Genomic DNA, 15,891 nt, shown 5'->3' with positions numbered 1-15,891 from the left:
ACAGCTCGGTGAACAGAATCACAACAACGAGCACCCGAGCTACAAATCTTCTCACAAACTTTGAGACCTGTAAGATAATCAGAGGGCGAGATAGAGTGGGCATCCTTTTTTTCTTGAATGGTGATGGTTAACATAAGGGGACATAGCTTTAAATTGAGGGATGATAGATATAGGACAGATGTTAGGGGTAGTTTATTTACTTAGAATGTAGTAGGGGGCATGGAACACACTGCCTGCAACAGTAGTAGACTCGCCAACTTTAAGGGCATTTAAATGTTCATTGGATAAACATGGATGAAAATGGAATTGTGAAGGTGAGATGAGTTTCAGATTGATTTTACACTTCGGCACATCGAGGGCCAAAGGGCCTGTACTGCGCTGTAATATTCCATGTTCTATGTTCGGTCCTATCCCCATTCCCTATTCCTGTATCCTCCTCCAGCCCCTTCACTGCAAACTGTGTCTGTAATATTCAGTTCACAAATAGGAGACTCATCACATGCACAAAGATTGCTCAACACACACAGTCTGCCTTTGTTTAATGCAGAAGTCCCAGGATAGCCCACTCCGCCATTCAATCATAGCTGATGGGCATTTCAACTCCACTGACCCGCATTCTCCCCGTAGCCCTTAATTCCTTGTGACATCAAGAATTTATCAATCTCTGTCTTGAGGACATTTAGCGTCCCAGCCTCCACTGCACTCTGCGGCAATGAATTCCACAGGCCCACCACTCTCTGGCTGAAGAAATGTCTCCGCATTTCTGTTCTGAATTTACCCCCTCTAATTCTAAGGCTGTGTCCACGGGTCCTAGTCTCCTCACCTAACGAAAACAATTTCCTAGCGTCCACCTTTTCCAAGCCCTGTATTATCTTGTAAGTTTCAATTAGATCTCCCCTTAATCTTCGAAACTCCAATGAATACAATCCCAGTATCCTCAGCCGTTCCTCGTATGTTAGACCTACCATTCGAGGGGTCATCCGTGTGAATCTCCGCTGGACACACTCTAGTGCCAGTCTGTCCCTCCTGAGGTGTGGGGACCAAAGCTGGACATAGTACTCCAAATGGGGCCTAACCAGAGCTTTATAAAGTCTCAGTAGTATAACGGTGCTTTTATATTCCAACCCTCTTGAGATAAATTACAACATTGCATTCGCTTTCTTAATCACGGACTCAACCTGCATGTTTACCTTTAGAGAATCCTCGACTAGCACTCCCAGATCCCTTTGTACTTTGGCTTTATGAATTTTCTCTCCATTTAGAAAGTAGTCCATGCTTGTATTATTTTTTTCCAAAATGCAAGACCTCGCATTTGCTCACATTGAATTCCATCAGCCATTTCCTGGACCACTCTCCCAAACTGTCTAGATCCTTCTGCAGCCTCCCCACTTCCTCAGTATTAACTGCCTGTCCTCCTAACTTTGTATCATCGGCAAACTTCGCTAGAATGCCCCCAGTCGCTTCATCCAGATCATTAATATATAATGTGAATAGCTGTGGCCCCAACACTAAACCCTGTGGGACTCCACTTGTCACCAGCTGCCATTCTGAAAAAGAACCTTTTATCCCAACTCTCTGCCTTCTGTCAGACAGTCAAACCTCAATCCATGCCAGTAGCTCACCTCAAGCACCACGGGCCCTCACCTTGCTCAGCAGCCTCCCGTGTGGCACCTTATCAAAGGCCTTTTGGAAGTCTGGATAGACCACATCCACTGGGTTTCCCTGGTCTAACCTACTTGTCACCTTTTCAAAGAATTCCAACAGGTTTGTCAGGCACGACCTCCCCTTACTAAATCCATGTTGATTTGTTCTAATCAGACTCTGCTCATCCAAGAATTTAGAAACCTCATCCTTAATCCTTAATGATGGATTCGAGAGAAACCTCATCCGTAATGATGGATTTTTCAACAGAGAGAGGACATTTCCCTGTGTCTTCCCACTGAAGCTGGGCTGGAATGGAATTTCTGTCCAACAATGAATTGGCTGCTTGACTCCAGCTCCCTTTGCTGAAACAAGATACTTTAATATTGACAGTAACTAGCCATACACGAGTTGGTGATGAGAAACCAGGCAGAAGTCATTCAGAATCTGACGGTAACTGTGTACCCTGTAAACAATAACAAAGTCATGACAGAGTATCTCAAATTGTTATTTCTGTCACCATTTTCTTTCATTTTGATTGCTTTTGGACAACAGCTTTTGAAGATCCTGTCATTTACACCCTCAGGTTTTGTTTCTTCACTTATTGATTTCCCCTGCCCACCCTAGTCCTTGTACCATTTTGGTCATTCCGTCATTGAAGTCTCTCCTGCCCTCCACCAATCACAGACTTTCCCTTCTGCTTTCCTTCCCACCTTTCTCCTGAGATCCAAGGAATAATGTAAGTGGTTCCTTCTCTCCCACAGTCGGTACATTATCACTCACAGAGATACAGAGATACACAGAGATCATCAAACCACAGGCTCAAATAGAGACTGTGTCCAGTCCCACTCCGATCTCACCATCCACTGACATATTTATATTCTAACATTCAAACAGATCAACAGAAAAATAAGTAATTTCCAATTCTCTGCACGCCAGTCTGTAGACAAATCCTAGGAGAAAGTGAGGACTGCAGATGATGGAGATCAGAGCTTAAAAATGTGTTGCTAGAAAAGCGCAGCAGGTCAGGCAGCATCAAAGGAGCAGGAGAATCGACTTTTCAGGCATAAGCCCTTCTTCAGGAAACATTCCTGACCTGCTGCGCTTTTCCAGCAACATATTTTTAAGCTGTAGACAAATCCTAGCCTCCAAATCACAGCGACTATAAGATCAAAAAGGACTGCGTTAATCTCTCAATAGTTACCCACATCAACCAACTGAATAATACTTTGTGAAAGTTTATAATTGGAAAAGCTGTATTGTCCAGATGCTGTGAACATTAAATAAAAACAGAGACTGCTAGAAATACTCAGTCATTTTCTCTGATGAAAGGTCATTGACCAGAAACATTCATTGTGCTTCTCTCTCCACAGATGCTGTTTGATCTGCTGAGTATTTGCAGCACTTTCTGTTTTACATCATGTAGGTTCGCTCCATGTTCAGAATGCACACAAGTTATTTAATTAAAACAGATATTCCCATAGAGTTCAGGTTGTTTATGATTGATATACGACAGAAATCTATTTGGACTTTACACTATTAAAGATACAATTACAAACACAAATGTGGAGATAAACATTAAATATATGAACATAATCCATCAGACATACAAAGAATAACAGAGATCTGAGTGCTGAGTGGTCTCACTTCATGTACAATATCAAAGACTGGGAAACCAACTCGACACATCACATTTACAGGCTGGAATGTCCAGAGATTGAATTATTCCCACTGTCAATTCGAAAATCTCTAACTTTTGGATCAGGCTTATCCTTTTCCATAGCTATTTTAAAAATGATAGAATTGTGGTAAGTATTTCCCCACTAATATCTCAGTGAATTGCCCTGCCTTATTCCCCAAGAGGACATTAAATTTTGCCCCTTCTCTCAGAGGGCCATCTACATATCGATTCAGAAGGTTTTCTTGAATAAATTTAACAAATTCCTCCCATCCATTACCAGTCTATGTTTGGAAAGTTAAGAACTCTTTTCTATTATAACTTTATTATTCTTACAGCTATCAGCGACCTCCCTGCATATTTAGAACATAGACACATGGTGGGTGGCACGGTATCTCAGTGGTTAGCACTGCACCCTCACAGCGCCAGAGACTCAGGTTCAATTCCCGCCTCAGGCGACTGTCTCTGTGGAGTTTGCACATTCTCCCTGTGTCTGTGTGTGTTTTCTCCGAGTGCTCCGGTTTCCTCCCACAGTCCAAAAATGTGCAGGTTAGGTGAATTGGCCATGCTAAATTGCCCGTAGTGTTAGGTGAAGGGGTAAAGGTAGGGGAATGGGTCTGAGTAGGTTGTGCTTCGGCCGGTCGGTGTGGACTTGTTGGGCTGAAGGGCCTGTTTCCACGCTGTAAGTAATCTCACCTCATCTAAAAAAAAGTGCATCACAGAACAGGCCCTTAGACCACGATGTTGTGCCCAGATTTAATCCTAATGTAAAAGATAGTACCTTAACCTACGCACCCCTCAACTCACTGCTATCCATGAGCATGTCCAGCAGTCACTTAAATGTCCCCAATGCCTTCGCCTCCACCACCTCAAATGGCAATGCATTCCATGCATTCACAACTCTCTGCGTAAAGAACCAACCTCTGATGTCTCCTTTATACTTTCCTCCTAATATCTTCAAACTATGACTTCCCGTACCAGTCAATCATCAATTTGCTCCTCAATTTCCTGCTGACTACTGGGGAATCTATGTTACGATCCCATCAAAGTGATCAAACCTTTCTTTTTTCTCAGATCCACATACGTTGCTTCACTGGGCGATCCCTCAGGAACATCCTCTCCAAGTCCTGTCATGATGTTTTCCCTAATTTAAATAGCCACTCCCCCTCTTCTCTTGCCTCCCCTTCCATCTTTCTAATGAATAGATCATTGAGCTCGATTTAGGAGTATCTGATCTTACTACTTCTGATGAAGAGTCACTGGACTTGAAATATTCACTCTGTTTTCTCTCCACAGATGTGTCCAGACCTGCTAAGTTTCTCTAGCAATTGTGTCTGCGGTTTACCCAGCTTCAGCAGCAAGTCATAGAACATATAACATTGCAGGGCAGTACAGGCCCTTCGGCCCTTGATGTTGCGCCGACCTGTGAAACTAATCTGAAGCCTATTTATCCTACGCTATTCCATTTTCATCCATATGTTTATCCAATGACCATATAAATGCCCTTAAAGTTGGCGAGTCTACTACTGTTGCAGGCAGTGCATTCCAGGTCCCTCCTATTCTCTGAGAAAAGGAACTATATCTGCCATCTGTCCTATATATATATATATATATAATATATGTATATATATCACCCCTCAGTTTAAAGCTATGTCCCCTCATGCTGGCCATCACCATTCAAAAATAACTCTCACTGTCCACCCTATCTAATCCTCCGATTATGTTATATGGCTCAATTAAGTCACCTCTCAACCTTCTCTCTAATGAAAACAGCCTCTCCTCATAAGACCTTCCCTCCATACGAGCCAACATGCTAGTAAATCTTCTGAATCCTTTCCAAAGCTTCCACATCCTGCCTGTAATGCGGTGACCAGAACTGTATGCAATACCCCAATGCAGCCGCACCAGAGTTTTGTACAGCTGCAGCATTACCTCATGGCTCCGAAACTCAATCCCTCTACCAATAAAAGCTCACACACCATATGCCTTCCTAACAACCCCATCAACCTGGGTGGCAACTTTCAGGGATTATATTCCAAGTTAGATCTTCATGCTCTTTCTTCTACTATGACTGTCATGTTAGGAAATTCCTAGTATGAGCCTTTTTTTGGTTTTAATGACATCACTGTCCTGTTTGAAGCCAGCCCCAGATGCTATCTCCCTCCTCCTCTCTTCCAGGTTGTGATTGAAGAAATATTTGCAGCTGTCTGGGCTGTTATTTCCAAATACCTTATCTTAATGGTCAGAGTAACAATGGGACACAGTTCTCCAATACAGTGTTTAAGTTCTGATCTATCTTCTCTCAATGCAGTTCTTTGATCTTAGGAAAATTTGTACTTCAATACCACGGAGGGTGGTGTGTGTATGGAATGAGCTGCCAGAGGAAGTGGTGGGGGCTGGTACAATTACAGCATTTAAAAGGTATCTGGATGATGCCTGAGACAAATCTTTCACATTGGTCTTCACCACATCAGATTTATATTCATGAATATGGAATAAATCACAAACACAGTGACATGATTCACTGTGATTAAAGTAATAATACAAGAAGCAAGACATTGGATTATCATGGTTTGTGTATGTGTATTAGTGTGCGAATGTGCATAGGCAACATTAATCATCTTGGACACCCCTATCATTTTCATAGTTATCTTTTTGGTCTTAATCAACTGATAAACCATTTCTTTTCCTGTCGATTTGACCCATTAACAATTTCCCTGTGCTTCCTTGGCCTTTCTAAGTTTTTTTTTAGTTTTCAGTTCACCCATTTAGGTTCTAGACTGAGCTTCCACTGTTTTTTAATTGTTTTGTCAGGATCAGGATCTTTCTTTTACTGTTTCATGTCACCCTGTATGCTTGGGGACACCTATGGAGCACGAGATGTGGAAATATAATGATATCTGTTGTTGGATCATGTTTACTCTGTTTCTTTAGAATCTCACTTTTGAGATCCTCCCACTGATTTGTCATTATTTTATCTTCAAATACCTGCATCCAGTCCAACTTCATCAGATTATCTCTCAGATTAAGAACATAGAACATAGAAACGTACAGCACAGAATAGGCCCTTTGGCCCAAGATGTTGTGCAGAGGATTAATCCTAATTTCAAATAAAAAAACTAACCTACACACCCCTCAATTCACCTTTGTCCATGTACAAGTCCAGCAGTCACTTCAATGTCCGTAATGAATCTGCTTCCACCACCACCGCTGGCAATGCATTCCATGTGCTCACAACTCTCTGTGTAAAGAACCTAATTCTGATGTCTCCTCTATACCTTCCTCCTAACACCTTAAAACTATGACCCCTCGTGGCAGACTCATGAGATTTGTTCCCCCTGACGTCATCGTTTTAATCTTGTTGTCTTTGTCTTGTTCCATATTTATGGTCAATGTAAATGTATTAATGTCAGCAGCTCAAAAATAGTCCCTCTCTCTGAGTTCATCCAGAAGACCAGCTTCATTTCAAAATTGATTTTCCTCTCTCTGAGCTCTTATGTGCTGAAGAGGTTAGTTAAATATGATTCAATAATCTTTTTGCTCTCAGTGTCTTTCACACTGTTCATATTGAGAGATATTTGAGAGATGAAATCCCCAAATACTCTAGTACTTCAAAATATTCAAAAATGTCTGACATTCTACTCTTCTGTTTTCCTCAGAGGATTTGGTCATCACCTGTAAATTATTAGCGGTGTGGCTGCCACCTTTTTAAAACGATCTCAGCTGAATCCTTATCGTGTCTTTTGTAAATTCATTGAGTATATCAATGAAGGCCCTGTTAACCAGAGTGGAGGAGGAGAGTTGAGGATAAAGGGATGTATATTTATAGGGATGTCCAGTATGGAAACAGACCCTTAATTCCAATTGTCCATGTTGACCAGATATCCTGAAGACATCTAGTCCCATTAGCTAGCATTTGTCTCATATCCCTCTAAACTCTTCCTGTTCATGGACCCATCCAGATACCTTTCACGTGTATTTACACGAGCACCGCTCCACCCCCCACCCGACTTTCTCTGGCAACTCATTCCATACACGCAACAACCTGTGTGAAAAAGTTGCTCTTTAAGTCCCTTTTAAAACTTTTCCCTCTCGACTATGCCATCCACAAATGTACTAACCCATCCTTCCACACCCTCACCTAGGTCATTTATAAAAATGACAAACAGCAATGGACCCAAAACAAATCCTTGTGATACACCACTAGTAACGAACTCCAGGGTGAACATTTCCCACCAGCCACCACCTTCTGTCTTCTTTCAACTAGCCACCTTCTGATCCAAACTGCTGAAACACCCTCAATCCCATGCCTCTGTATTTTGTGCAATTTAAGCAACTCTTGGATAGGCACATAGAGGAGAGAACAATAGAGTCAGGTAAATGGTTGGCACAACATCGAGGGCTGAAGGGCCTGTACTATGCTGTATTATAGTATGTTCTATGTTAACAGCACAGGTTCAATCCCCACACTGGCTGAGATCATCATGAAGGCCCTACCTTCCCAACCTCACCGTTCCCCTGGGGCACGGTGACCCTCAGGTTAAACTCACGGCCAGTTGTTTCTCACTAATGAGAGAGCAGCCCTATGGTCCACTGGGACTTCAGGGACTTTACTGAAGGAATATATACCCAAGTCAGGATGGTGAGTGGCCTGGAAGGGAACATGCAGGTCATGGTGTTCTCATGCATCTTTGTCTTTAGGAAGGTAGTGGTCATAGATGTTGAAGGTGAGTCTCTGCAATGTGTATTGTCAATGATACTCAGTGCTACCAATGAACACTGGTGGTGGAATGACAATGTTTGTAGATATGGTGCCGATCAAACTGGTTACTTCATCGTAAAAGAGAAAATGTTGGAGAAACTCAGCAGGCCTAGTGTAACTATGAAGAGAGAAAGAGAATGAATGTTTCTAGTCCGACATGACACCTTGTCAGCACTGTTCTGAAGGAGGGTGATATTGGACTCAAAAGTTTAACTTAATGTGTCTCTCCAAAGGTGTTGCCAGATTTGCTGAATTTCTCCAGCACTTTCGGATTTCATGTCGGCATTTGAGTGTCTGCAACATTGTGCTTTTATATGGCAGCTTGGTCATGCTGGGATCCCATTTCTTGAGGGATCTTGGAGATATTTCCATCCAGGCAAGTGGGGAGTATTCCATCACACTCCTGACGTGTGCCTTGGAGATGGTGGAGAGGCTTTTGGAGCCATGAGGTCCATCCCTCACTGCAGTGTTCCTGCCCCCTGAGCTGCTCTTGTAGCCACAGTACTTACATTGTAAACCCATTTCATTTTCAGCTCAATGGGAACTCCCAGCTTGTTGATTGTGGGGGATTCAGCAAAACAAATCCTTGAATGTCAAAAGGCGTTATTTATGTGATCTCTTCTTGGAGGTGATAATTGTTTTGCATTTGTGTGGCACGGATGTTAATTGCCATTTGTCAGCTCAGGCCTGGAACATAGAACATAGAACATGACAGTGCAGGACAGGCCCTTCGGCCCTCGATGTTGTGCCGACCTGTGAAACCAATCTCAAGCCCATCTAACCTATACTATTCCATTATCATCCATATATTTATCCAATGACCATTTAAATGTTCTTAAAGTTGGCAAGTCTACTACTGTTGCAGGCGGGGCGTTCCATGCCCTGACTACTCTCTGAGTAAGGAAATACCTCTGACAGTAAAGCTCTGTCCCTTCGTATCAGCCATCTCCATCCAAGGAAATGGGCTCTCCCTGTCCATCCTATCTAATCCTCTGATCATCTTGTATGTCTCTATGAAGTCACCTCTCAACCTTCTTCTCTCTAACAAAAACAGCCTCAAGTCCCTCAGCCTTCCCTCATAAGACCATCTCTCTATACTAGGCAACATCCTGATAAATCTTCTCTGCATCCTTTCCAATGTTTCCACATCCTACTTTTAATACCAGAACTGTACGCAATATGCCAAGTGCGGCCGCACCAGAGTCTTGTACAGCTGCAATATGACCTCATGGCTCTGAAACTCAATCCTTCTACTAATAAAAGCTAACACACTATGCGCTTTCTTAACAACCCTATCAACCTGGGTGGCAACTTTCAGGGATCTATGTCCATGGACACCAAGATCTCTATGCTCACCACACCACCAAGGATCTTGCCTTTAACCCAGTATTCCATATTCCTGTTCCTCCTTCCAAAGTGAATCACCTCACACTTTTCTGCATTAAACTCCATTTGCCACCTCTCAGCCCAGCTCTGCAGCTTATCTTCGTCCCTTTGTAACCTGCAGCATCTTTCTGCACTGTCCACAACTCCATTGACCTGGTGTCATCTGCAAATTTAATGAACCCATCCTTCTACATCCTCATCCAAATTTTTATGAAAATGACAAACACCAGTGAACAAAAAACAGATCCTTGTGGTACACCACTCGTCACTGAACTCCAGGATAAAATTTCCCATCAACCACCACCCTTACAGCTCGCCAATTTCTGATGCAAAAAGCTAAATCGCCCTCAATCCAATGTCTCCGTATTTTGTGCAATAGTCTATCATGAAGACCCTTATCAAAAGCCTGACTGAAACCAATATCCACCACATTGACCACCCAATCTGCTGCTTGGTCATCTTCTCAAAGAACTGAATAAAGTTTGTGAGGCACGATCTACCCTTCACAAAACCATGTTGACTAGCCCTAATCAACTTCATCCTTTCTGGATGATTGAAGGATGATCATAAATCTGAACTCTTATAACTTTTTCCAACACTTTATCCACAATCAAAGTAAGGCTCACTGGTCTATAATTACCAGGGTTGTCTCTACTCCCCTTCTTGAACAAGGGACAACTTTTACTGTCCTCCAGTCTTCTGGCACCATTCCTGTAGACAATGATGACATAAAGATCAAAGTCTCTGCAATCTCCTCCCTGGCTTCCCAGAGAATCCTAGGATAAATCCGCTTCAACCCAAGGGACTTATCTATTTTCACACTTTCCAGAATTGCTAACACTTCCTTCTTATGAACCTCAATCCCGTTTTGTCTAATAATCTGGATCTCAGTATTCTCCTCAACAACATTGTCTTTTTCCAGTGTGAATGCGAATGCAACATATTCATTTAGTGCCTCTCCTATCTCCTCAGACTTCACACACAACTTCCCATTATTGTCCTTGACTGGTCCTAATCTGACTTTAGTTCTATTTTTTATTCCTGATGTACTGATAGAAAGCTTTAAGGTTTTCCTTGGTGCGACCTGCCAAAGACTTCTCATGTCCCCTCCTGGCCCTTTGCTTTCTCTTTTGGTCCTTCCTGGCTAATTTAGGCTCAAGCACCGAACTGAACCTTCATGACTCATCTTTACGTAAGCCTCCTTCTTCCTCTTAACAACAGATACAACTTCTTTACTAAACCATGGTTCCCTTGTTCCACCACCTCCTCGCTGTCTGACAGGTACATACTTATCAAGGACATGTAGTAGCTGATCCTTGAAAAAGCTCCACATTTCAATTGTGCCCATCCTCTGCAGTTTCCTTCCCATCCTATGCATCCTAAATCTTGCCAAATCACAGCATAATTGCCTTTCCCCCAACTATATCACTTTCCCTGCGATATATCCCTGTCCCTTTCCATCACTAAAGTAAACGTAACCTAATTGTGGTCACTATCACCAAAGTGCTCACCTACCTGCAAATCAAACATCTGCCTGGGTTCGTGACCCAGTACCAAATCCAATGTGGCCTCGCCCCTTGTTGGCCTGTCGATATACTGTGTCAGGAAATGCTCCTGCACACGTTGGACAAAAACTGACCCATCTAAAGTACTCAAACTACAGTGTTACCAGTCAATATTTGGAAAGATGAAGGCCCCCAGAACAACGACCCTGTTACTTTCTCTCCTATCCAGAATCATCTTTGCAATCCTTTCCTCTATATCTCTGGAAGCCTACAGAAAACTCCCAACAGCATGACCTCTGCTTTCCTGTTTCTAACCTCAGCCCATTCTACCTCAGTGGACCAGTCCTCATCAAATGTCCTTTCTGCCACCATAACACTGTCCTTAACAAACATAGCCACACCTCCGTCTCTTTTACCACCTTCCCAGGGAAACATCTAAACCCTGGAACTTGCAACAATCATTCCTGTCCCTGCTCAATCCAGGTCTTTGAAATGGCCACAACATCGAAGTCCCAACCCATGCTGCAAGGTCACCCACCTTATTCTGGATGCTCCTGGTGTTGAAGTAGACACACATGAAACCAACTTGTTGCCTGCCGCTGTATTCCTGCAACCTTGAAACCCTATTCAGGACCACATTGCTCTCAACCTCCTGTGCACTGATGGTACAATTCAGGTTCCCATCTCCTGCTGAATTAGTTTAAACCCTCCCAAAGAGCATTAGCAAACCTGCCCCCAGGTTAGAGTATCTCTCTGGTTCAGGTGTAGACCATCCTGTTTGTAGACGATGCATCTACCCCAGAATAATCCCCAATTATCCAGGTATCTAAATCCCTCCCTCCTGCACCATCCCTGTAACCACATGTTCAACTCTTCTCTCTCCCTATTCCTTGCTAGCATGTGGCATAGGTAACAAACCAGAGTTGACATCTCTGATTGTTCCAGCTCTAAACTTCCGCCCTAACTCCCTGAATATCTGCTTTAAAACCCCATCCTTTGTCCTACCAATGTCATTGGTGCCAATGTGGACCATGAGTTGGGGCTGTTCCCCCTCCACCTCAAGAATCCCGAAAACACGATCTGAGACGTCATGAACCCTGGCACTTGGGAGGCAGTACGTCAACCCTGATTCGCTCTCGTTCCTACAGAATCTCCTATCTGTCCCCTCACTGTGAAGTCCCCAATGACTAATGCTCTGCTCCTCTTTCACTTCAAACAACAAAGAGCCAAGAAAATTTGCAGCCCAAGAACAGGCCCTTCAGCCCTCCAAGCCTGAGCCAACTCAAACCTACTGTCTAAACCTGTCGCCCAATTCCTAAGCATCTGTATCCCTCTGCTCCCCACCTCCTCATGCATCTGTCCAGTCGCATCTTAAATGAATCTAACATACCTGCCTGTACTAACGCTGCTGGCAATGCATTCCAGACACCTACCATCTTCCGTGTAAAGTACTTGCCGTGTGTATCCCCCCTTAAACTTTTCACCTTTCACCTTGAAAGCGTGACCTCTCATTACTGAATCCTTTACCCTGGGAAAAAGCTTATCTCTATCGACCCTGGCTATACCGTTCATACCCTCAATCAGGTCCCCCCTCAGTCTCCTTTTTTCTAATCCTTCCTTTCTGAACCACAGGGACAGACTCTGTGCCAGAGACCTGTGCCCCATTGCTTAGCCCTGGTAAGTTGTCACTCCCCAGCAGTAACCAAAACAGTATGCTTGTTATTGAGGGGAACGGCCACAGGGGAACTCTGCACCGTCTGCCTGTTCCTTTCTGTCTCCTGACTGTAATCTACCTTTCCCCTGTACCTGAGGTGTCACTACCTCCCTGTAACTCCTCTCAATTACTCTCTCAGCCTCCCGAATGATCCGAAGTTCATCCACCTCCGGCTCCACTTCCCTAACACCATTTCCGAGGAGCTGAAGTTGCCAGGATCTTGTTGCAGAGCCACATGGAGTGCTTCAGTATCTGAGGAGGGAAGAATGCTGCTGAACATTGTGTGAGTATTAGAGAACCCTCGGACTCATGACATTCTGCCTGAGGGAAGGTCAGTTGCACAGTCACTAAAGATAGTTAGGGCTAGGACACAATCTTGAGGACCTCCTGTTGTGAGGGCCTGGAGCTTAGATGGCTGACCTCCACCCACCGCACCAATTGCTGTGGGTATGGAGTCACATGTAGCCCAGATAAGACAAGGACAGCCCTAATCCCTGAAGGGCATTAGAGAACCAGATGGGTGTTAACAACAATTGACAAGGGTTTTATGGAGATATAAATGAGAGGAGGGTGGGGGTGGGGAGAAAGTAGCATAGAGTACAATAGGTGAGTGGGGGAGGGGATGAAGGTGATAGATCAGGGGCGGGGGGGAGGGTGGAGTGGATAGGTGGAAAAGAAGATAGGCAGGTAGGACAAGTCATGGGGACAGTGCTGAGCTGGAAGTTCGGAACTGGGGTGAGGTGGGGGAAGGGGAAATGAGGAAACTGTTGAAGTTCACATTGATGCCCTGGGGTTGAAGTGTTCCGAGGCGGAAGATGAGGTGTTCTTCCTCCAGGCGTCTGGTGGTGAGGGAGTGGCGGTGAAGGAGGCCCAGGACCTCTATGTCCTCGGCAGAGTGGGAAGGGGAGTTGAAATGTTGGGCCACAGGGCGGTTTGGTTGATTGGTGCGGGTGTCCCGGAGATGTTGCCTAAAGTGCTCTGCTAGGAGGCGTCCTGTCTCCCCAGTGTAGAGGAGACCGCATCGGGAGCAACGGATACAATAAATGATATTGGTGAATGTGCAGGTAAAACTTTGATGGATGTGGAAGGCTCCTTTAGGGCCTTGGAAGGAGGTTCAGCAACAAACCCATTAGTGTATAACTCCTGCTCTGATTTGTCTTTTCAAAATACAGCACCTCACATTTATCTAAATTAAACTCCATCTGCTACTCCTTGGCCTATTGACCCATCTGAACATCTGTGTACTCTGAGGTAACCTCCAATTTTGGTGTCATCTGCAAACTTACAGACTATATCTGCTATTTTCAATTCCAAATCATTTATGGAAATGATTAGATTAGATTCCTTAGAGTGTGGTAACAGGCCCTTCAGCCCAACAAGTCCACACCGACCCTCCGAAAAGCAACCCACCCAGGCACATTCCCCTACATTTACCCCTTCACCCAACACTACAGGCAATTTAGCATGGCCAATTCACCTAACCTGCACATCTTTGGATTGTGGGAGGAAACCGGAGCACCTGGAGGAAACCCACGTAGTTACGGGGAGAATGTGCAAACTCCACACAGACAGTTGCCTGAGGCAGGAATTGAACCCAGGCCTCTGGTGCTGTGAGGCAGCAGTGCTAACCATTGTGCCACCCCAACTTGCTTCTGACTTTACTTGCTTCTCACTGATTTCTAGGGGACACCTGATCAAGTCCTGGGATATATCTGTCTTTATGCATCTTGAGATGTCCAATGTAACTTGATGAAAAGCAATGGACCCAGCACTGATCCTTGTGGCACACCATGGATCACAGGCCTCCAGTCTGAAAAGCAACCCTCCATCAACAACCTCTGTTTGCTATCTTTGAGCCAGTCCTGCATCCAAATAGCTAGTTCTCCCTGCATTCCATGATCTCTAATTTTGCTAGCCAGTCCACTGTGAATTCCCTTGTTGAATGCCTTACTGACGTTCATGTAGATCACAGCCACTGCTCTGCCCTCATCAATCCTCTTCACACGCACAGAGTCATGCCGACTATCCCTAAACAGTCCTTGCCTTTCCAAATATATGTAAACCCTATCCCATAGGATTGACTGCATCAACTTTTCCACCATCAATCAGGCTCACTGGTCTATAGATCCCTGGCTTTTCCTTACCACCTTTCTTAAATAGTGGCACCCCGTTAGCCAATATTCAGCCTTCCAGCACCTCACCTGTGACTATCGATGATACAAATATCTCAGCAAGGGGCCCAGCAATCACTTTACTTGCTTCTCGCTGATTTCTAGGGTACACCTGATTAGGTCCTGGGATTTATCTATCTTTATGCATTTTGAGATGTCCACTGTAACATGAACATTTTTTAAGATGTCACCATCTCTTTCCCCACATTCTATATCTTACATGACCTTCTCCACAGTAAACACTGATGCAAAATATTTGTTTAGTATCTCCCCATCTCCTGTGGTTCCACACATAGGCTGCCTTGCTGGTCTTTGAGGGGCACTGTTCTCTCCCCAGTTAATCTTTTATCCTGAATGTATTTATTGAATCTGTTTGGATTCTCCTTAACCCGATTTGCCAGTGCTATCTCATGTTCCGTTTTTGCCTTCCTGATTCTCCTCTTAAGTATATTCCTCCTGCATTTATACTCTAATCAGGATTCACTTGTTCTCTGCTGCCTATACCTGACATATGCTTCCTTCTTTTTCTCAAATAAAACCTCAATTTCTCAAGTCACCCAGTATTCCCTGCACCTACCAGCCTTGCCTTTCACCCAAACAGGAACATACTGTCTCTGGACTCTCATTATCTCATGTTTGAAGGCTTCCCATTGTCCAGCCCTGAGTAGCTTTGAGTGTGAGTTTAGAGGTACAAGCTCAATGGAGCGAAGGGCCATCTCTATCCTGGATGATGTCATCATTCTATGATTTGGAACTGAAGGTTCTGATTATTTTTGTCTTTGTTTTGAGAAAATGTGACCGAGTGGAAGTTCCAGCTGTAGGTGTGGTCGGTATCAGCTTCATGTTCTGTATTAGAGTGCTCATTCACAGAGAGAATTTCCCAAATCAGTTGTATTAACAAGGAAAGCTGTGGGATAACAGTGGGCAGGAGAACAGCTCTCAAAAACTTCAACAGCATGAGGCATTGAACGACTGAATAACCTCAGCAGAATGAAGGTCATCACTGAAAAGAATATGAAAAGGTATTTAGATAT

The sequence above is a fragment of the Chiloscyllium punctatum genome, chromosome 29 (genome assembly GCF_047496795.1).
Source record: "Chiloscyllium punctatum isolate Juve2018m chromosome 29, sChiPun1.3, whole genome shotgun sequence".
Classification (NCBI taxonomy): Eukaryota; Metazoa; Chordata; class Chondrichthyes; order Orectolobiformes; family Hemiscylliidae; genus Chiloscyllium; species Chiloscyllium punctatum.
This window is presented reverse-complemented; position numbering follows the sequence as displayed.